The sequence below is a fragment of the Rhea americana genome, unplaced genomic scaffold, assembly GCF_003343005.1.
Source record: "Rhea americana isolate MKP2758 unplaced genomic scaffold, rheAme1 scaffold_284, whole genome shotgun sequence".
Classification (NCBI taxonomy): Eukaryota; Metazoa; Chordata; class Aves; order Rheiformes; family Rheidae; genus Rhea; species Rhea americana.
Genome location: NW_028186406.1, coordinates 603,444 through 625,557, shown reverse-complemented (window position 1 = coordinate 625,557; position 22,114 = coordinate 603,444). Strand labels below are relative to the sequence as shown.

General features: G+C 45.4%; 1 protein-coding gene across 1 annotated transcript in view; it reads left to right on the top strand.

Moving 5' to 3' along the window:
- The first annotated feature begins 1,522 nt into the window (after window positions 1-1,522).
- Window positions 1,523-22,114, top strand: part of SHROOM3 (shroom family member 3) — a 97,810-nt gene continuing 77,218 nt past the window's right edge. Inside the window, exon 1 of the mRNA XM_085308836.1 lies at window positions 1,523-1,544. The gene's annotated coding sequence lies outside the window, so the exon portion shown is untranslated. The remainder of the gene's footprint in view (window positions 1,545-22,114) is intronic.

Below are 22,114 nucleotides of genomic sequence, written 5' to 3'. Positions count from 1 at the left end.
AAATACTTTTCCATCACTTCCTGCTTGAGCCAAGGTTTCCTTTGGAAGGGAGACAAGGTCAGAAAAGGCTAATGAAAGCTAACATAATCCTAGATTTACTTCAGCAAAACAGGTGTTGGTGTGAAGTGATCGCTATATCTACTTTCCTTTTTTTAATGAATGGGCTTGTATGGGTCACCCATATCCCATTGTTTCTCCCTTGTGGCTGCATAAATGGAATATCTCTGTCAAAAGAATAATGAAGAACAGAAACTGCACAGACAGTATCAAATGATCTTTTATATGCACAGGTCTTCTTGCCTGTAGCCAAAATGCAGCCTAACTCACTCGCACAAATGCAGGTGGACAAAGGGTAGTCATGTGTAATAGCATGGACAAAACATTAATAGCTCTGGAATACAGAACAATTTTTTCAAAAACTTCTCAGCTTTCTGCCTGCTTTCACTCTGGGGAGACAGGATTGATCTTTGTTACATGTACGTAAATCATTTTCATGGAGGTTATACTTGCGTAAATAGACCATAACTCACTTTTTTCTATTATAAAGTATGCCTAAGCTAATCAAAATCAGTAATTTTGGTTTTAAAAAAATCATGTTTCAAAAGCTGAAAAGAGCCCAGCAACTCAGCTCACAGTTACCTCTCTAGTCTTCTGTTTATCAGGCTTTTAAAAAAGATTGCTACTCTGAGGTGAACTCATGAGAGGAGAGGAGAGTGGAGGCAGAGAGTGCAGTCCTCCCTCTCTGGGAGATGGGAAGCTCCTCCAGCATGCCGGTATTTTGCCTGGAGAACTGGATTCAATGTCTCAGGGCTCAGGAGCTGGTGCTTTGGTGCAGGAGAAGAGGCAGTGAGAGCCACAGAGCTGCCGGGTAGGCAGAAGGGAATGATCACAAGGGTCATTTGCAACCTGTAAACCTGTGGTTAAATTACTATGCCCCAAGCGATGGGCTAGTGAGCAACTGAGACCAGTGGTCCTGCTACGCCTCTGCTCCATCATGAGTCTTTATCCCCAGTCCTCCCAGTTATTTTTTCCAGATGAAATCTGGGTGGTGAATTTCAAAAGAATCAGTAAATAAATTTTGGGTGACTGAAAACACTTCTATATTAAATACAATTTCTTTTTTCCTCTCTCTCCCAAAAGCCTAATATTAATTATAACAGAGGGCCAGTCATCCATCCACTGGAGCAGGAATACATGAGGGCCATGACAGAGCTGACTGGCACTTTCATTCAGCAGATTTCCCCTTTCCTCACGGTCTCTGCCCCTGTCTGTCAGGCCTGCTGACGACTGCTTGGTAGGAGGGCAGTAATCTGAGCTGCCTCCAGTGAACAAACCTCCTGCTTTTTACTGCCAGATTAGTCCTGAGGTGCCTCCGTGCACAGCACCTGTATCTGCAGCTTGTTATCTTAATCGCTGTGCTCCTCCTTCTCTGCTTCCCGAGGCAGTGCTGTCATTCCCTCCTCTGAGGACCACACTCGCCAAATGGCAGTCTGTCCCCACCACAAGGATGGGAATACCTGAGACTCGCTCTGGTATCTCGTAAGGTAAGCAGCCTCTCGAGGGCTACAGCAAAGCAAGCCGGGCACGGCTTTGTGCCTGCAGCAACAATTGGAACTCATGGCAGGGCTTTGGGAGAGGGGGAACAAGCGTCATATGGAGCCTCTTGGTCCTACGTGGTGTAGGTCCTTCAGAGCAAGTGGGTGTCTGGGCGATGCCATGGGAGATTATTCAGCCGCTGTTGTGAGTGAGCTCACGGCAAACGGGGAGCTGGTGCAGCGCTGCTTAGGTCCTGTTGCTGGGGAAGGTCTTGAGTTAATATAAGAAAATCTAGTTATTGGGCTTTAGGCTCAAAGTGTACCGGAAGCCCATGGGGCAACCTGAACTTCTGAGAGCCTCCAGAGTTGTACAGGATGTTTACAGCATTTCCTCCCTTGATGTCAACGGGTATAAATAATACCATACACTTAGGATGCTGAATCTCATGAGCAAAGAGTCTGACTTACATGCACACAGTGATGTGTAGGGTACATTTTACAATTTTACAATCTGGAATATATAAGTGCTGCTTTTTTTTTTTTTTAATTTAATCTTTCATTAGTTGATTGAGAGTTGTTTAAGTTAAATGTCAAACCAGGCCAATACTTTGCAACCATGCTTAATGCAGGTGGGCTAGCCATACAGACCAGGATATATTCTTACTGTTTGYTTAATACAGTAACAGTGCAGACAGTAGAAAGAGAATGTGAAGGAGACTGAYTCTTAAGAGACGGCAATCAGTGTAGGTCTTGTACGGACGTGCACCAATTTACATTCATTGGAGACCTGTCATATTATACACACCTATACACCCTATTAGATTGTTTGTGAAATCATAAAACTAAGTTCATTGAACTTTGATTTTGATTATTTCCTGAGATATTAGCTCCTTTAGTAAACCAATTAAATAGTCTTTAAACTCATTACTTGCTTTATTACTGCTCGCGTATCTTTACCTTTGGGTTTGTTTGTTTGTTTTGGTAAATGTGGGCCAAAYCTATTGCTGAGCACTTCCATTGTCGTCATTCCTGTGCTGGGTTTCACAAGGTGATGATCCAGTCCATCTGGTGAAGTTTAGCAGCGTGGGTAAGAGCAAGGTCAAGCGGTGCTAGCGAAACACCAGGGTCTGTTTCMATGCCAGTGTAAGATGGGATGTTTTCTGCTGTAGGTTATCTACTAAATAAAACTGCCTTGAAACACTCTGTCCTGAAATCAGAGAAATGGCCATGGCTTATGAGTACAGTGTGCTCTGCCTTGTCTGATACACACTCATTATTGCAAATTTTAAAGGGCAAGGAGATTTTGACAATAAAACTGGAAATCCTTGCAGTAGCAAATGCCCATTACTCTGGATAAGAGATTGCCCCAAATTTTCTCCTTTTGCCTTGCCAGCTTTTCATAACCAAAGCTTTAAAAGCCAGCTTTTTATAACCAAATTCAAAGAAACATCTGATCAGGTGAAAGACTGAACACGCGCTGTCGACTGCAGTGCTGGGAGCCCTCCACTGCCCTCTCCCAAGCCAGCCACCCAACCTGAGGAAGACACGCCTGGTGAGAGCCTGCGTGTGTTTCCTGCTCTCAAGAGCACATTGACTTAAGTACCTGCCTTCAAGAGCAAGCCTAGTGCGTAAGTCAGCAGCCCTAGAGATTCCCAAGGCCAGGGTTTTGGCAGAGATCCACAGCAGATAGAAAAGAGATTGTTTTACAGGACAGATGCCATCACCCTGAGACATGCCCACGAGCCAGTGCTGGTGCGCGAGGACCCTCTGTCCTGCAGGACCCATGTACAGTAACCGCGAGGCTGCAGGAAGCTTGGCGAAGGACGGGGGGTCACATCTTCCTGGCTGGTGTCTCTCCAGTGCGGTGCTTCTCTCCAGAGAGGGGCTGCAGGCTTGCAGTATTGCTTGTGTAAATTGCTGTGGACAATCYTGTATGAGCAAGGGATTAGTTAGGGTCCTAATCTACTGCCCATGTGAGTCACTTGAAATCTCCTGTGGCCTTCCTATGCAGTCCTAGATGAACCAGCCGTGTATTTCTGCTCTGTTCCCGGGAATGATTTGAGTGGTGCGATCCATTATGTACATTGTACTTGAAATTTGAAGAGATCTGAGTGACCTAAGYGACCTAAATTACAGAGACTTGGTGGTCACTTCCTTCAAGTAAATGGAAAAAAAAGTCTAGGAGTGATACTACTGTTTTATGTGATACATTTTGTAGTGTCTTAAAGCTTAAGCCTCTCCGAAGCCTTCAAAGGGTTAAAAGCAATACTTCATAGAAACAGCAGTGGCTGAGCAAATACCAGATATTAACATTTACTTCAGTTGCCAAAGCTGGACATTTCTTTCTGTTTTCTTTTAGAAATTACAGCCTGCAGGGACCATTTAACAATAAATCGTAGCAAYTTGGCTGTTATAGGGCAACCCCTGTGCATAGGCACTCGCAGGCTGTGCCAGCATCTCCTTTGTTCAATAAAAGTAACAGCGGGAATTTGATTAAAGACTGATAGAAAAGAGAGGGAGAGAGAGAGAAACATAGGAAAGATTAAAGAAAGAAAGAGCCACCTGGAAACTTCATTCCGCCTTTATTTCTAACTTAAGCTCATAAATACCAAATCTAAACCATTGTGTGTGAGAGAGAGGGAAAATCTCCCGCATGCCTGCACAGAAAAGCCTGCGCACGCAGTCCCACAAACCGACTTCTAGCGAAAGTCACAAATACTCTTTTTGCAAACTTCATGTCTGTTCCTTGTCTGCATCAGAAAAAAAAAAGAAAAGAAAGAGTGAGAAAAAAACGTTACCCCTGGTACCTGGGCCTGGCATGCAATGGCCTGGCAGCATTGAGGAGGGTCAGGCACGGCACAGCATGGCACGGCATGGCACGGCACGGCACGGCACGGCACGGCACGGCCCGGCGGCCGATTTTGGCTGGACATGCCGACGAGCGGGGCGAGCGCATTTCGCTGGCTGCCCAGGAGCGGCCGCGCCGCTCGGCACAACGCACGTGCCCGGAGCCGACAGCATCTGCCGCTTCGTCTCCTTCCAAAAAGCAGGGGGGGGGGGGGAAGTGACTCCAGCAGCCAAATGCAGAAGAGCCCCGAAGAGCCCCGTTACGTGTGGCCGGCAAGCGGCAGGCAAACCACGCTCAGACGCCTCAGGGCCGAGCCCGCGCGCCCGCGGCTCGCGCTCCGGCGACCGGAGCAGTACGAGCGGGCGTCAAATGCGCGCGCGGGAGCGACAGCGGCTGACCCGCTCGCTGGCCTCGCCGGGCCGGCCGCCGGGGAGGCTTGGCCGCCCGCTCGGGGGCACGCTTCCCTCGGGCTGCAGGCTCGGGCGGGGGGCAGAGGGGTGGGCTGAGGCCCCGAGGCCTCCAGSAGCCGAGATGGCAGCAAGTTTCGGGTGCTCTTGCAGATAACCTTGCCCGAGCCCGGGCTAGATGGAGCAGCCAGCGCAACGCTGTGTCGGGGGTTCAGTGCCGCTCGGGGTCTCTGCCTCGCGCCTGCCTTCCCCTCTGCGGCAGCCTGGAGGCCTGGGCCGCCGCTTAACARGTCGGAGGAGTAAATCACTCTCTCCCAGCAACTCAAACCCTCAAAAGAAAGCGTCGGCTCTGCAGTTGGGTATGGCAACCCGGTCGGTCGTTAGCTGCGCTGGGAAAGCGCGGGGCAGGGGGAGGGCCGGCGAAAGGCAGAGGGGGGCGGAAGGGGCGTCCGCCCCGGCGCTGAAGTTGGGTCCCGCGGCGGGGCGGCGCGGGCGCCTCGGGGAGAGGCGCCGGCGGAGCGTCGAGGGGGCCGGGGCCGGAGGTATGCGAGGAATGCGAGCGGTATGCTTGAGTGGACAGCTTCAGAGCGGGGCGCGCGGTCGCCCTCGCCGCCATCTGCTGCGAGCCCTGCGGGCCCATGGCAACAGCGTCCCAGGAATGGGTTGGGGCTTCTCGTGCGTGCGCGCGTCTGCGGGGACGGGGGTTATGAAGAAATTCCTCCCGGCCCTCTTCCCCGCTCCTGCACGCGCATACTCGTGAATAAGCRGGGCCGGGGCTTGGATTGCTGCGACGGCAACGTGCCTTAAAGGAGGAAAGCGCCTTTTGGGGCTCAGCTCGCGTTTAGTTCGGTTTTGCGGTTTTCTTTCYGAGCCACGACGGTCAAGGAGCTTGAACTGATGTGTGTGACCTACTGGTGACTGCCAAAATGTYGTTTTTACCCTCCTCTACAACCTAGTTCAAACTAGTGGCAGGTCCACGTTTGCCACGAGGTATTTTCAGGAAAGTCTCCAGTGGATGTATACCACCCAGTTTTCTGTATTGGTCGAGTGGAGACTTCTGCCTTATTACACATGCCRAGGTTATAGCTTCCGTATCTAACTCCTGTTTATTTATTTATTGTACCTGTCATTTTCCTCTGGCCTCACAAAAGTCATGTTGTACCTGAGGGCTTTGCTGCAAAGTCTAGTGATGGGGCCAGGTCCTCAGAGGGGGTCGTGCGGAAAGGGCCCTACATGAACAGGCAGCAGGGGCACGAACAGGCTTCTCCGGCTGAGTGAATGGTTTTACCTCTTCCCTTCCCCTGCAAATTCGCTTCTCAAATGCAGCCTTTTYTTCCTTCTCCCTAACTTTTTTCCTGCTGTCAAGTAACTGTGGCCTCATTCCTGTAAACTGCTCAACCTCCTGCCCTGACTCAGCAAAGTGGATTGTTTTTAAGCAAGTGTTTTAATTCCTGTAAGGCAAGGAATTATGTGTTGTAATTTTATGTAAGAGTTTCAAGAGATGTGAGGTGAGACTTATCTTGAGGGCTACTTAACTTTTCCAAACAGCAGTATATTGATTTCTTTAGTGGATCCTACCTCTACATTTCTGTGCCTAACAGCCTGTAATAAATACAGAAATCTGTAAAAAAAAAAAAAAAAACTAGATCAAGCAGTGTTAGAGAACTGGCAGACTGAAAGAAAGCTCTCAGACATGTCATCCCACTCCGGAAGATCTCTTGCATGGGGAGAGGGAGGAAAAACATCAGAAAAAAACCCCTCYGCATGCTAGGCTGTTTGAAGTCGGGCACGCAGCTGTAGTGGCTTGATCATGGGGAGGAGAGTATAATTTCAGTGAAAGCTGATAGGTACATGGTGGGGGGGTGAGTGTTTTCTACAGGTATTTATTATYACTTGACAGCTGTCATTTTCCAGTAGGTGATTTGCCTTCTGTCAGCTCTCTGAAAAGTAGGTGTATTTGCCTAAGGTTGTAGAGAAGGGTAAAAATCCTGCTTTCAASCATGGGTATCATTTAACCATGATAAGAAGGCAAGTAAAGCATTTCTGCTGCAAGACRGCTTTGGAGAACAGGGAAGTAAAGTCTTTCGGGGCCTACTGAGATGGGAAAAACAAGTCATTAAAATCTGATACCTACCTRCCTTTAATGAGAGAAAGGTTGCTCCAAGAAATAATCCCAGCCCTATCACTGCAGAACTATCTTCAGAAGCCATTAGCCTTTCACCTACTCATGTTTTTCTTTTACTTTTGATCTCACTCAGACAAAATGTCTGTGGTTCTGCAATAGGAGATTTAGCTGTTATCAGGAACTCACTCAGTGAGAACCACACTCTTGCATCCCTTCCTTTCAAGTAGAGGATCTGTCAAAGAGCTAGGGGAGTAAGACTGGAAAAACAGCAATAGCAGGAGGTGAAAACTGTGCAAACTTCCCTTCTTGGGTATTCCTGGCTGAGCAGTGAGATGTGGATGATCTCTGTGCTGGCCAAAGGATCAGTAGAAAAACTTCCTTTATCCATGTTTTCTTGAATATGGAGTACTGTAGGCCAGATCCAAGGCCCTTGGTGGCAATGAGAAAGGAAGCACCGACTCCAGGGAGCTACCTGTCCCCCTACCAATACAGCTAGTGTGCAGCTAGTGTWGCTCCTTTCTGCTAATTGTCCTTGCACAGAAGGGAACTGACTTAGAAATCAATACTTAAAATTAAGCATTTGGTATCCTTCGTCATGCCTATTTCTGCTGTGAACCAATATGGATTTTTAATGGGTTCTACAACGCTCACTTCATCTTTAGTCTCTCCCCACAAACTTTTTTTTTTTTCAGCAGTTGGGGACCTTGGTCTCTTAAATGCAAGCTTGAACTGTAAGCAGAGTTGTTGAACAAGCATAAGGCTGTTAATATTTCTGGCTAGCCAGAAAAAGTGAGGAACAAGAGCAAGCTACAAATGGATGTTATAGCTGCCTTGAGCAGAAACAAAATCCAGCTTAATTTAGAATAAACTGCCAATCTTAACCTTAGCATCTAGTTATTCCTTTCATCTCTTTGGTTTTCTGCATTCTCTGTTTGAAGGCTGTTGTAAGGTGAAATCAGATCCTTCATCCATGCATGGACACTCCCATAATCCCTGCTGAAAGCAGAAGTGGTGTTGACATGTTTTATTTTTTGACAGTGGGATCAGTAACAGAAGTGGAAAGATGATTAAGCTCTGTTAAGGTTCAGTCTTGTCTCTCTCTCTAGTGTTTATTGCAGAGTTTTTTGCACTTTGCTCCATCTTGAGGAACATTTTAAAATCCAGCCAGAAATGCAGACTTTCTTTACTGAGACAGAACACTGCTGCCTGCCCACGTGGCACATAATACTTGTTTTARAGCTCCATCTCCTGAGTCATCAGAATTGTGAATTTATTGACTTTTATCAGCTTGAAGTTTCTAGCCCTCRTGATTCAAACCCCACAAGACAAGTCAAACTCTCCTGTATACTACTTGTGAGAAGGAGGYGGCTTTTAATGTACACATCTGCTTTGGTAAAGATAATTTGCTCCCATCACTGCTTCTGGAGCCATGGTACCCCTGAAAATCCAGCCCATGGCATAAAGAGAGCATYCATCCATCTCAGTTTCACTTGAGGCTGCTCCTGCTGAAATCTGTCTCTTTGCAATAGTACAGCATCATTTATCATTACATTATAACTCCTTTGGGGATGAGGGAGGAAGGCAAATGAATTGCTTCCTTTGGCATCATTTCAGTACACTCCTCCATCCTGAAAAACATCAAAGTTTAGGAGTGGTGGAAGTGTCTGCAACAGAATAACTGTCTAATGAAGCCTCCTGCTGAAGGGGTGGTTCTCCCTCGCCGTCAGTCTGTCTTTGTTCATGCCACAAGGAGCTGGCCAGAAGTAAATGAATCCTGAGAAAAATTAAAGCCTCCTCTCTGCTCATTTCTAAGAACAACTATTGATAGGTTTGCACAGAAGTTGCATCTTCCTCACATGTGACCCACTAGAAATGTTTCCCAATGTCTAAGGGATTGGGAGGCACCATGTAATACAGGACTATCCTAACAGTTCACCTGATTTGCAGTCTGGTTTTGGCTRCTGCTCACCACAGGAGGTTCAGGAAATAACGCCTGCATATACCTCCTTGGACAAAACTATTGTGATGGGAAATGTCATGGCAGGACTGCAAGTGGAGTCTGGYTCCAGGGCAGGAGAACTGCTAGTGCAAACCACCACATCTGTCCTAGCTGGTGCAGCTGGAGATGCTGGGGACAGGGACGATCAGCAGTTCTGCCTCGCTGTTGCTGCTGAGGGCATCAGAGACTGTAAAGCTCACTCAGTCACCTCTAGTCTTCGTTTCTGGCACTTTAGATAGTCCTCCTCTAGCAGCAGTCGTCCTCCCATCCAAGAGTCTACCTACCATCTGTAACTAAATGCAATCCTGTGCCTTGCGACAGGAAGCCCAGCTGCCAGAATCCTCTTCCTCATATTGCTCCATAGTCCATTTCTCTACCTGCCATTTTGCTGTGTTGCTGCTGTTCCTGCACTGCAATAGGACTCCAAGACTCCTCTTCTTGTGTATTTTCCACCTCAAYCCCTGCATGCAACATTAGATGATCTTTGATGGTGATTCCTTTATGCATTCGTTTAACTGAGMCTGAGTTCTGTTTCAAATCCAGTCCAGTTTTATTTCAAAAGTCCTCCATCCTCCAACTGTGGGGAGATTTCTTTGCTAAAGGCAAAGGAGTGAGAAAGGATGTGAGAAATAAAGTAAAAGTGACATAAACTAGCATATTTATTTCAGTATGCCAGTTGTTCATCTCTCTTTCTTTCTCTTCCTTCCTTTTGTCTATGGATATCAAAAAGCAAAAAATGCCAGGAATGTCATGTCCTATTGAAGTTATACTGATACTATATTCAAAGCAATCCACAGCAACAGCTGTATTGCCCATATATCTTCAAGCAGAAAATTGTACACGGTCTAGGACAATGCATCACATCACAGACTGACACAAGGGCCACATTGCAGTCTCGGTGGGAACCATCACTCGAGTCCCCTGGTTTGTTTGTGCGCGCAAGAATCATGCTTATAATATTGCTGTAACATAGCACTTTGCATCTAATTTAAGCAATACTGTGGCTTTTGTTTGTCTTACAAGCTCTAATGTAAAGACAAAAGACATGGTCCAGCCTGAAGTTTATGAGACATTACCAGACATTCATGTTCACACATACACGCTCCGTCAGAGGAATTTATGGCCATTACGATGTTCTCTAATGAGCACAAAATGAGACCGTTACATCTTCACTTAATTAGTTTGACAGATTTTCATTTAAATATAAAAAGACTTCTAGTCTTTAGAGAACAAAAGGAGGGCTTTGTTTCCAGTGCAGTTTTTGACTCTGCTTTGCTGGAGCAGGAGGTTGGGGGTGACAACTGAAGGGAGACAATTTAGTGTGAATAATTCTCATCTTTTGATTTCACATTGCCATTTCATTGCTGCTTTTCTCATTCCCCTGGAGAACATTGAGGAGAGCAGAGGGATGTGGATTTTTCAGTTGCAGCCAGGAAAGCCCAAGTGAGCACTCTGCTTTCTCAAAGCATGATGGATGCTTTGAGATTTGGGGGAGGAAGGTGGCTCTAAGAATATCGGAGAGCTGGTGTGAGCCCCAAGTGACCTTTTGTCTCCAAACCGATCAGCTCACTCTCTCTATCTGTCTARTCCTTTGGCCTAACTTACATCGTGCAGTATCAATGTAGAAGACTCCTGCTTTTATAAAAGTTGGGGACTGGCATTATAAGCATGCTTGCAATTTTATTTTGGCCATTTCACAGCTCCATGAGTGACAAAGAGTTCAGGGTGCAGCGTGAGCCCTGATGCACAGTGCACAGGTAATGCTGGAACTTGGTTGGTGTGGGAGCCTGTTTACTTCTGCTCTTTAATTGAAAATGTTGTCTCTAATGCCTGCTTTTTAAAGTTAACGCTGATCCGTGTCTCATAGGAGATACACCTCCTGTAAATTTAGTGCTCTAGAGTAGCCTCTAACATCTTTAGCCATGTGTCTGGGCATTTCTTAGGCAGGAGCAGACAACGTATTGGCAAAATATGTCACATCTGAGGGCATGCTAGTAATACAGTGTCACATCTGGAGTTACCCACATGCTACAGGAACAGGAAACATCTCTAGAAAATGGGCTGCAAATGTAGCTGCTTTCCATGTGAAGAAATTTTTATGTCTCAGCAGAAATCTCATTTTTAACCTGCTTTGGAAAGAGTCGTGTGTTTTATTTATGGTTATTACTAAAATGAGGGCTAGATTATAGGAGTCATACATTTTCTTCTCCCTCTCTGTCTGTCTTTTCTATTCATTGCTTCYATTTCACTCCACGGAGCCTGATCACACCCAGGCTGCAGTATTGCAATTCTGAGCATTCAGCAGCAGTGGGTATCTCCAGGCACCTGTTTCTTCTGATGCAGAAGAAAATTGCCTCTGAACTTAGCATAGAAAGTGTCTAACCCTTGCGTTACGGACTTGCGGATTTCCCCCTTGTCTCTTATTTACATACAGGCATGAGGGCTAAAAGAAAGAYAGATAACTGCTCAGTCATGCCCTGCTTTCTGCTTTTTCTGGTGTTTCTTTAATAGGGCAGCTCTGAGGGTTCAGATTCTTCTGGGAGAAGAACCCCTCTGATCGTATGACTCTGCAGATTTCCATAGGCTGAGTAAGCAGTTCTGGCCAGCTCACAGAAACTGCTCACAWAAATGTCTGATTGAATTTCAGAGATAGGGGAGGTGCGCAGAAGCATTTTAAGCCTCTCCTAGTACAGTTGCACTCTACGTTATTTTTTTAATAAAGGTCAGCTGGACTACGTTCAAGTTAGGAGCAGACAGTGGGGTAAGGAACACACTTGGGTCTCTTCTAGCAGCCTGTCTCCTGCAGAGGARGCATGTTTGGGGCAGAGGGAAAAGGACATGGTGTGGGCATGCTGATGTGTGAGTGAGAACAGCCYGAGGGACAGAGCGAGCCCAAAGGTGACTCACAGAGGCTGCTGCCCTGGCAGCCTCATGTTTCCAAAAGAGTGAGGAAAATACCAGCAGGGGAAGTTATTCTCACAGCTCCAAGGAATCATTTGACCTTGGGGTAGACTAGGAGCAAACGGTCCCTTTTCAGTGTTGTCACATTTCTGTGGGGGGCCAGATTTGTGGGGTCACTTCATTAAAGAGGTGAGACTAGCCTCAGGAGATGACATAGTTCATGTATGCTTTTGCAGCATGTCGCTTAGCAAAAATATAGAATAGATGACCCTTGGTACCACTTTCTCATTGTCAGGAGGGGAGTTGAATGTATCCTTACTGCTAATGTTGTCAGCCAGTGCCGGATACTTGCAGTAGTTGCTGATGACATTGCTTACAGATTTTTTTCACCCTGTTAACTTTAACCACCAGGAACAACAGAAGCTGAGCCACTGAAGCCACGAGCAGGGTGTGAGTATGAGCAGGGTTCCTCAGAGCATGTACCACAGTAATGCCTGCCCCACGCAGCCCCTTGGTGTGCTCTGTGTAGGCAGAAGTACCCTAAGGCACCTTCTCCACCAACACTTCCTAGGTGAGCCCAGAGATACACTATCACACCAAACCAGATGACGAATAGCAGGTTTTCTGATACCTTGGGTGTTATCATGGAGTGCTTTAAGATAGCACTTAGTACCTCCTTTCCCAGGTCCCTTACTGCCTTTGTTTCTTCCCAGCATTGCAACTGGTTAATGTTAAACAATTTAGGGTTGGGCCTGGCTTCTGAAAAGTGTCTTCATTGAATTTGCATAACAGAGACAGTCTAAAACACAAACTATTTTGAAGGTTAATAGTATTTTAGCAACATAGGAGCGACCCTTTTTAAAAAGATCAGTGTTCCTTTTAACCTAGTATTTTGTCTGTAGCATCAGTTAGCAAAGGGAGCTTCAGAGTATGTGTAATTGCTTCTTTTCAGTAAGGTACCTGGCAGACAATGCATTCGGCAAACTGACTCTCTGAGCTTTATTTCAGTCTCACATTTTTTAAGACTTTTTCCTGATAACTTCTTGCTGCAGCAAGTTCTGTTTCTCAGATACTTCAAGATCAGAGGAAAAGAGGTTTGTTTGTTTGTTTGTTTTTAATTTTAGTGTTTCCTCTCAGAAAGGTTAATAGAAGCTGTATCAGGCTGCTCTCTTCCGTTTTACACACCTTTGTCACATCTCCTCCATCTCCAGTTATTTGTGCTTTGGTTTATTCATCTTTTCTATTCTATGTGCTCTATTGTTATCACTTTAGCTGTATTTTTTTGTTCTAAATTGTTTGGTGTATGCATTTTTTTCTGTGACTTATAATGTGCTTAATTTTGCTCATGCTTTTAGAGGCTACGTGTTGGCTTGGTCATTTCTGCATGAGGAACACTAAACATGACAACTTCCAAGGACATTCCTGTAGTGACTAGCAGCAATACTTAGAGGTCAACGTGAGGTCTCCTCCAAAGACCCATGTGTACATCCCGAGTATCCAAAGCAAAACTCCTTGGATTACAGTAGATTTGGATTACTTTAGGCTTGCATTATGCAACTCAGGTCTGCCATTTAGCACAATGGGTTAGTGCTGTTGGATGATCAGTTTATAAGTAAACAGGTTTTTTTGTTCATAACATACCATCTATGGGGCCACAAAACACTCACCTTTGTGTAACCACTCTATATCCTTATCAGTGCTGACAAGGTTTGTTCCTGCACAGGGTTTATATGCTGGGAGCCAGGGCTACGCAAAGAGCTAGTTTATTTTCATGTCTAGGTGCCTCTTGTAACTTGGACAGTGCTGGAGATCTGTTGACACTTCAGGTTTCCTGTGATGCTTAAAAAACAGCTTTCATGCTAGAAGATCTTGCACAAAATACCTGCTGGCTCAGCCACTGGGATGCTTCCCACACTTCCCTGTAACCATTTAGAGCTTATGGCCTAGTTGTTGTCTTTTGGCTTATTACGAATGTCCCACCCTAGAATGTCCACGTCCAGCTGTGAACTGAGAGTAGAAAAAACTTTATTCCTGGRTCATGCTGCACACACTCTGGAGATAGAGCTGCTTTCTTGCCATCACAGACAAACATGCAGAGAGCATAAGGCATTTTGCCCTTTTCGTGTGTGCAAACTCTGCTAAAAGCTCAGCAGTGCCTGGTGTTTATCCTCAGCTGCTGGTGCACCTGAGAGCTCCYCCGCCTTGTTCTTCCTCGAGATTGCCAGGTTGGCTGCTACATCTTAGCAAATGTCAGGTAAGAGCTGACCTTTTCCCTGAGTGAACACAAACCTTTGGACAGATGCAGCGCTTTTCAGAGTCCGTTCAGGATCCAAGTGCTTTTATTCTATGTTGCTTAGCTCTATCTCCCTTGCATGGCAAAGGCTTTTCAAATGATCTAATTAGAAGACGTTTTGGCCTCTTGGTGAGTTAGTACCAGTGGAATTTGAACAATTCTTGTTTTTTCAAGTTATTCTTATCAGACTGTCCATGCTTCTGGAAGATGAACAGAGGCTGTTCCTTTTAGTAAAGCTGACAAGGCAGGAAGTGTTCAGCCAGCTCTTGACAAAATACCATAACCGAACACTTATTTTGAGCCACAGTGGGAGAGATCCAGACTCATATTTCAACCCATTAAGCTTTCAGACATACTTTTTTAGAACTTTCTCAGCATTTTTTTTTTCTTCTGCTGATAAGTCTTTTAAGGGCACAAGCTCCTTGATACTATTAAGGACAGGAGCATGTRATACTGCTCCAGGCCTGAGGTCAAGGGAGGGAGTAACCTTCTCCCCATCCATTCCTCTTCCCTGTAACAACATGGAAGGAGACACTGCTATTTCATAAAATTATCTCTTCTTCAAGAGATCTAACCTTCCTCAGAAAATGRCTATTTTCTAGGAGCAGCTGGCAGAAGTACTTTGCAAGGAGATGGCAACTCTTTATGTGAATGTGCAGGGGCAAGCAAAAATATAGACCATCAGCACGTAGCACCATTTAAACCTGGAAGTAAGACAGCTAGTATTTATTATTCTTCAGTGTTTATCAAACTCTAATCCCCTTGGAAGCTTAAGGAAAAAATAATTAACTGGTATCAACTTTTAAAAAAATGAGCAGTATATCTCTTTCCCAATATAAATCGTTAAAATAAAAGCCCATAGTTACACTGTGTAAGGTCTGATTACTAGGTATACAATTTCAGGCTCTTGTTAGATTGCTGTAATGATGGGTAACTGCTTCTTCTTGGGGCAATTCTGTGCAACTGGGTGTTACGCTTAGTGCAGGCATTGGCTAGGAGCAAAGAGACCAGGCAGAGATGGCTTAACAATGCAAAGATGTGCCTCTGGGCAGGTCTGCCTAAAGCAAAGGGGGTGGAAATCTTATGACCTTGACAAAGTGACGTCCATTTACCCCAGAGGAAAATACTGGTTGGCATTCTTCCTTTCTCCCACATTTTTAATTGAAATATTATAGGAACACAGAGCTCAGAGAAAGCATTAACCTATTTCGTATTTGTAAGAATGTAAGAAACTGCCAAGGGAGAAATATAAATGCTGGTTCCTCAAGAAAAAGGGGAGTAAAAATACCATCACTCCCCAGTCAACTTCCTTTGCTCTAAAAAGAAATCCATTGCTCAAAGAAGCACTTGCTTAGCCCACAAACAAGCTTGTGATGATAAGTGGGCCCTTGAGTTGCAGAGAAACCTGTATAATACAAGAAACCGAGAGTCTCTTTCTCCCCACTGAACAGGTCTTGTGTATCAGTCTGCATTTTTTAGCATGTGCTCCCGATCCCTCTCTGCTCGGGCTGGAGCAGCTGTGGAGCTGAGGGGACAGCCAGGTGTCTGTGCCTCCTGCCCTCGGCCTCCCTGCTTGCCGGCTGCCAGTTGGGAGAGCAGCCGAGTAGGCACTAGGTTGTAACCCCTGAGCAGAAAAGAGTTTTCTCCTTTTCTTCAAAGGTGTCACGGAGAGATGAGCTCAAACGTTAGGGTGCAGGATACCTTGGTTTCATTTCTGACTGTGCCACATATTCACTATGAGATGCGAGGCAAGGTGTTTACTTATGTGTATTTGCATTTCTCCATCTGTGCTGTGCCTATGACTGTCCTTGCTACAGGTAAGTGATGTTATGAGGCTTAATTACTGTTTGCGAAGCACCTAGCAAAACATACTGCACTGCTGAAGGTATGAAATGGAAATTAAAAGGAAAAAAATAAGGCCTTTCTCTGGAAAACCAAGCTCTATACCTCCCTGTTTCAGCTCAGCTAGTTTGAAGATGAAGAAAAATCTTAATCCACAGGGCTAGAAGCTATTTTACAGCTCATGGTGTGGGAATGGGTGTGTGTGGGTGTGTGCATGTGCATTGCTTCAGAGTAAACCCAAAGCAAGCTGTATTTGTTTTGCATGCTTGTTTGGGAAAACTCTGCTGAGCAAAGAAGCTGGCAGGAGCAGCAGGGAGTTTTTTCTAGCTCTGCAAAGATGTCCAAATGTCCTTTGGGGGGGTTTGTACATTTTACCTGGTTTACATGTGAAAGGACAGCCAGTGACTAAAAGCAGGTTGCAGTGAAGCAAGAGCCTCTTCTAGTGCAGCACRTTGTTAAAGGGGGCAGCAGTAAGTCTGGACTCACTCAGCGAGAGTTGTGTAGGCTGAACAGGACCAGACAGCCTGAGCAGCACATGGGTCTGTAGCTCGGAGGTGTGACAGCTCATAAAAASAGACTTTCCTGTAGTACAGTTGTTACTCCCAGTCTCTCCTAAGGGTGTTTCTGTGTCTTTACAACGCCTGTGTGCACAAGCGTGGTGCCAGGCCACGTGATGATGTYGCTACGTAGCACATCCAGCCTGCACTGCGGGGGGACCAACAGGAAATGTCAGCCGTTCTTTCCAAGGGCTTTTGTGTCACAGACAAGGGAAAATCCTAGAGGAGAAAAAAGAGGAAAAACAAGGGTAGATTGGGAAGTGTGAAAAAGTCACAACAGAAGAAGGGGCTGCAGAAATCCCCTCATGTATTTCTCAGAATAGTTTCCACTGCTAAGGCCTCTTCTCCTCCTGCAGGTTTAYACGGGCACCCCTCCCTTCATGACTGCAGTGGGACTAAGCAGAGAATAAGGATTGCTCACGGGAGTAAAGCTCACAGGCCGCAGCTGGCGAGTGTGGCCATGCGCATTGCTTCCCAGCCTTGACGGTGCCCTGCGAGATGGGAGCGCTCTTGCAGAGACCTGAAATTTTCAGTTGCAGTCCCAATTTCTAATTTGAGCTTTGAGGCTAATGGTCTTCTGACCTGCTGACTGCCAACGTGCTCTTGGGTGAAAGGTGCTTTCTCTTTTGTCCCCATTTGGTGTGAGCCTCTGAGGAATGGGCAGTCTGAGGAGCTAACATGTGCCGAGCAGACAGTGGGGAAAGGTCCAGCAGTGTCAGCTCTSCTTGACCTCACGGACTGATCCTCAACTTGTGTTTTAGCAACTAGTAGGGTGGAGCAGCTCCTTTGCAGTTTCCTGTTTCTCTTTGATATACCTCTGCATCAGCTTTGTGACCTGGTTCTTACTCAGTGGATGCTTTGGATCAAGTCTAGTCCTGCAGTGTTTTGTTCAAAATGGRTACCCAAAATGAGGGCACTAAGACAAAAGTTTTTCGAATAGCCACACAATCCCTTACACATAAGCTAGAGGCAGTAAGGTTTTCTGGAGGCAGCATTGGCCTTGGCATCAGGGCACTGCCTTKTAATTACTGTCAGTCACTAGGTACGCTGTTGTATCTGCTACGAGCCCTGCTCGTGGGTTAGGAACCTGCAGCCCTTGCGGCTGTAAAAGCAGAGCAAAAGGCAATCTCTGGCCCTAAGGCAGTGGAAATCTCCAGGCAAGCCCTGTGGTGTAGAGTGGTCCTCATGAACCTGAAGGGCATTATGGCCATCATTGCGGCCCCACGACTTTCAGATCTGGTTCAGCTGGTCACGTTCATTTGTGGTAGAAGTGTGTTGCCCRTGAAGTTACAGTGTGGAATTATTTGACCCAAATACATTTGTTTTACTATTGGCATTTGGTGTGAAGTGTTTGTGTTTGGAATTTGAAAAGCCTCGACTGGCATAGCAGCGTTAATGATCCCAGGGCTGTTTTGAAAGAGGCCATTGCAGTCATGAACAGTTCAAGAGATTTGTCTTGTGAAATAAATGAGCTAAACCAAATGTTTTCCATTCTCTCTAAGACTCTTTTCTTGCTGTTTCTTTTTTTGTAAGAAGGGGCAAATGTGATATTCTAATGTTTTTTGTCCCCATCACACTTTTCATGTTATCATTGCTAAAGAACTATTCACAAATAAAGATACAACATTTTAACAACCTCATTAAATAAAACTATATTGCTGCAGCTCTTTTTTGAATGTATGATATCCTTTGTGCCTATTACATATGTGAGGTTTGTTCTTAAAGCAACACACAATAGTAGAAAGTCATGTGGATTCTTGTGCATTTATGCACTGAGCTATACTCTCTTAATCCCAACTACATCAGTCAATTGGTGTTGTGGTGAAACAGTAATTTCTTTTGAGAAAGCATTCCCAGCAACAAAAAACGAAACAACAGAAGCTCTTAGTGAGAACAGTTCTGAAAACTGAAATTTTGAGATATGTGTTGTTGAGTAACAAACATTGGTAGCTATAATTCTGTAATATCTTAGGTAGTATAACTAATCATTGCAGCTTTCCTCTGMTATGAAGTGATTTTTCACCTTTCCATTAGGCCAGGATATGTGCGACCCCACTCTACTCCCAGCTCTGCCACTCTTCTCCTGGGCAGCACCTGATGCGTCATTTTGCCCCTGCGTCTCAGCTGCTCCATCTGCAAAATTGGATTATCCATGCTTTACCTTTTTGTAACAAAAGGACCAATCCAAGAGCTAGGCATTATTTTTTTCATAGTTAAAGTGTAAGAGGATCTCATTTTAATTTTCAAAGTCATTAAAATATCTTCTGTCACAGAACTTACAGGCACGTATGTTTCATCTGATTTGCTCCTATACTCTGCTGTGTGTGTGCTTATGAAAAAGTTGTGCTTATGAAAGTTTGTTACAAGCTGCTTTTTTAAAAAAAATCACCATGGGGTCATAGTTACCATTAGCTGCATAAGAATTCTGAAGATTCTTATCTTTTAAATGAAAATTACTCCACTGTAAACCTTCTGCCAGTTTGGGGTTCATGCTGTCATGTTTCAGGTTCCTTACTCACATTTGCAGTCAGGGACCAGCTTTCCAAGATGGAGTCACCAGGGAAAAATATTTGCTTGATGAGAAGATTTTTATTTTTCAGTGTCGTTGCCATTAGGCTTCCCCCCAGGGAAACTACAGAGCTCAGAATAATAGCTGTTGTGATTGCTTGCTGGAGGAACAAAGCAGGCTTCGTCCGTGCTGGAGGGAGATGGTACCTCACTTCATGTTTCTGTAAGGCAGGAATGAGTGAAGTTTACAGGAGTATTTGAGGAAAGCCAGTCACCGGTTACCTGTGGGGAGATTTCACTGTGATGATGTGCAACTGTGCAGCCCTTCGTAGTTCCTGAGCTGTGCCAATGTCTCCAGTGACTTTCCCTTCTCCTTTGGGCAGATACCCCATTTCCTGATGGTTCCTCTACTGGAGAAATCAAGGGGAATGTGGTAGGGGCTGGAAAGAGGGCCCTTGAGAATTGTTGCCACATGCTATACCTCAGAAAGGGCTGTCACTTGATTGTGAGCCTCTGTGTTTTGAGGCAAAGCCAAGCAGGACTCCTGAAGTCGCAGGGACGCATCGTGGAGAGCAGTATGTGTCGATCACCCGCCTTTCTCACCTGATAGTTTGGCAGGACCAGAAGGACGAATGGTGATGTCAGTTCCATGAAAGCAGGGTCAGGATCTGTTTCTGAGGTTGGAAGCACAACCTTTCCAACCAGTTTGTCAGCTCAATTATTGAGCAACCTGCTTTGTTTGTGCCACAAAACTTGGCCCCTGTATTGCATGTGGCTTGCCAGAGGGCGCAGGAACAACAGGGCGAGTTGCTTTAAGTCCTGTGCATAAACTACATCAAACCTTAGAGATGCAAAGAGAAGACTTCTCTAGCTGAGAGATTTATTCTCAGTCACATTCCTATGACCCTGGTGCAGGAAACAGGCAAAGCAAATGGGGCAGAAGACAGCTCATGTGATTTGGTTAGAATAGCTGGAGCTCCAGAGTGGAGACCAGCACACACTGCACTGCTTGGGATTAAAGTTGTGCTGACAAACAGTAGGGGCTTTAATTTCCTGCAGATCTTTCCCCTGACATTATCTTTAAACCCATTTGGACTCTAAAAGAAATGGAGGAGAAATAGAGCATTTCCCTGAAGCTCAGGCTCAAGACTCTTGGGGTGTTGATACTCACCTTGGGCTCAAACCTACACAATGCTTTCCATGGCAGGTCCCGGGAAGTTCAATGTGAGCTGATGCAGGCCTGGAGGTCATGCAGTTTCTTTATTTTTTAATAAATAAAAACTGACATCATTTTTAATAAAGTAAATTATATTACATTTATTTAATAAATAAACACTGACATAGAGGCAGGCCAAAAAGGCATGGTTTACAGCTCAGTCTGGATTTAACCTGTCCCAGGATTTGGAAATTACTCCACTCATAACTCCCTTGCCTTTGTTGCTTACTGTAGGCTGAGGACATTTGTTGGACTGCTCAAATGAAAGGGCAYGTTGCTTGCAATGAGGAGTTTCTGATGCAGTGCAAAGTGCAAGCAGATTAGTGCAGAAATGCCGTTTGCCTGCAGTGGTACTGTGAACATGATCAGGAGACCTGATAACCAGGCTCACTAAAATAAATGGTTCCTGACTGGCTCAGTCCCATGCAGTGCCAAATACTCTGGTTTGATCCAGCAAAGCTTTTAAGATCATGATCAGCTTTAAGAATGTGAGTAGTTGCACTGAAATGATCTGGATTACCYGCATGCTGGCTTGGGGACAGCGTGTACAGCCCCACGGGATCGAGCCCTCAGACAGAGAGGCCGTGTCCTGGTGGAAATGAGAGAGGCAGCTGCTGGCACTCCAGTCACAGAGTAGCACCCTGGAATTCAGGGCAAAAACGCGTTGCACTTCTTTGTTTAATGCCAGTCCATCTGAAGTCCCCCAACTGTGCAAACTGAGATCAACAAAGGAGGCTAAAAACCTTTAACACTGGTTTCTCGTATTTGCTGACAACGGCGTCAGTCACCAAACCAAATCCTTTGTAAGCGTCAGGTAAGTCAAAGACGGCAGAGTGCCCCAGAAGGGAATTCTTGAGGATTTATGTTCCGTCAACAAGACGAGTGATAATTAAAGCTTGAACATTTCTGCTAAGCTGGGAAACAAAAAAAAAGCCTCTCTTAATTCCTTAAATTCCTCATACCAGCCTGTAAAGAATATTCCATTCATGCCTGTGTCTTGCTGCTTGTTCTCTCTGTGTCTCTTTCTTTAGCACTCAGCCACCTGTTTGTAACCAGTGGTGTGCAGCATCTCAGGGAGGCTTTCTTCTCTGCTCCCTCTGCCCTTGGTCTTGTTGCTTTGACACTGAGGCCTTGTTGTCTGCGAGAGACAGTACATTAGAGCTCCCCGGCTTGCCCGGCTGCCTGCTTCGCTCCCATAACTTCATTCTTGGAAAGTTTCTGAGTTTCCCGGGTGATAAAACATGAGCAACATTTGCTCCGACCTGAATCATTTCTGAAGGCATTCAGCCCTGTTTTGTTATGAAGGTTACTCAGGGTGGGTGGTGGGGCATGAGAATTCCTTGTGATGACGATTCCTGAAAAGTGTCGGAAAGTCGCTGCCTGCATCTTTTGCGTTGTGGGATTGTTTCAGTTAGTTTTTTAGGGTATGCTGAAAAATAAGTCCAACAGGCTGGAGGGTAAGAGACAGTAGCAGAACAAATCAGCATGTTACAAGATTGTCTGTCTCTGCCTTCCCCCAGCTCTCACCAAAAGAACCCCCCCCCCCAAAAAAAAAGAAAAACGGGAGAAAATCCAAGCCCCAGCTCTGCATATATAACAGCTATCAACATGTCACTACTGTTATTTATCAGGTTAGAATGATATAATAGCGGAGTGTTTGCTAGACTTGTAAAAAATTCAAGTTACTCCCTGGAGAAAAGGCTAATGAATCAAGCAGGACAGTGTTTAGAACGGTTAAAAAAAACATAAAATGACTAAAAAATACAGTAAATAACTCTGGAATGTTGTGGGCTGATTGCGTAGTTCTTTTTCCTACACTCTGTATTATTTATCCGTTTAAAATAAATATCATATGCGTGATGGGTGGCTTGGGGCTTTACAGT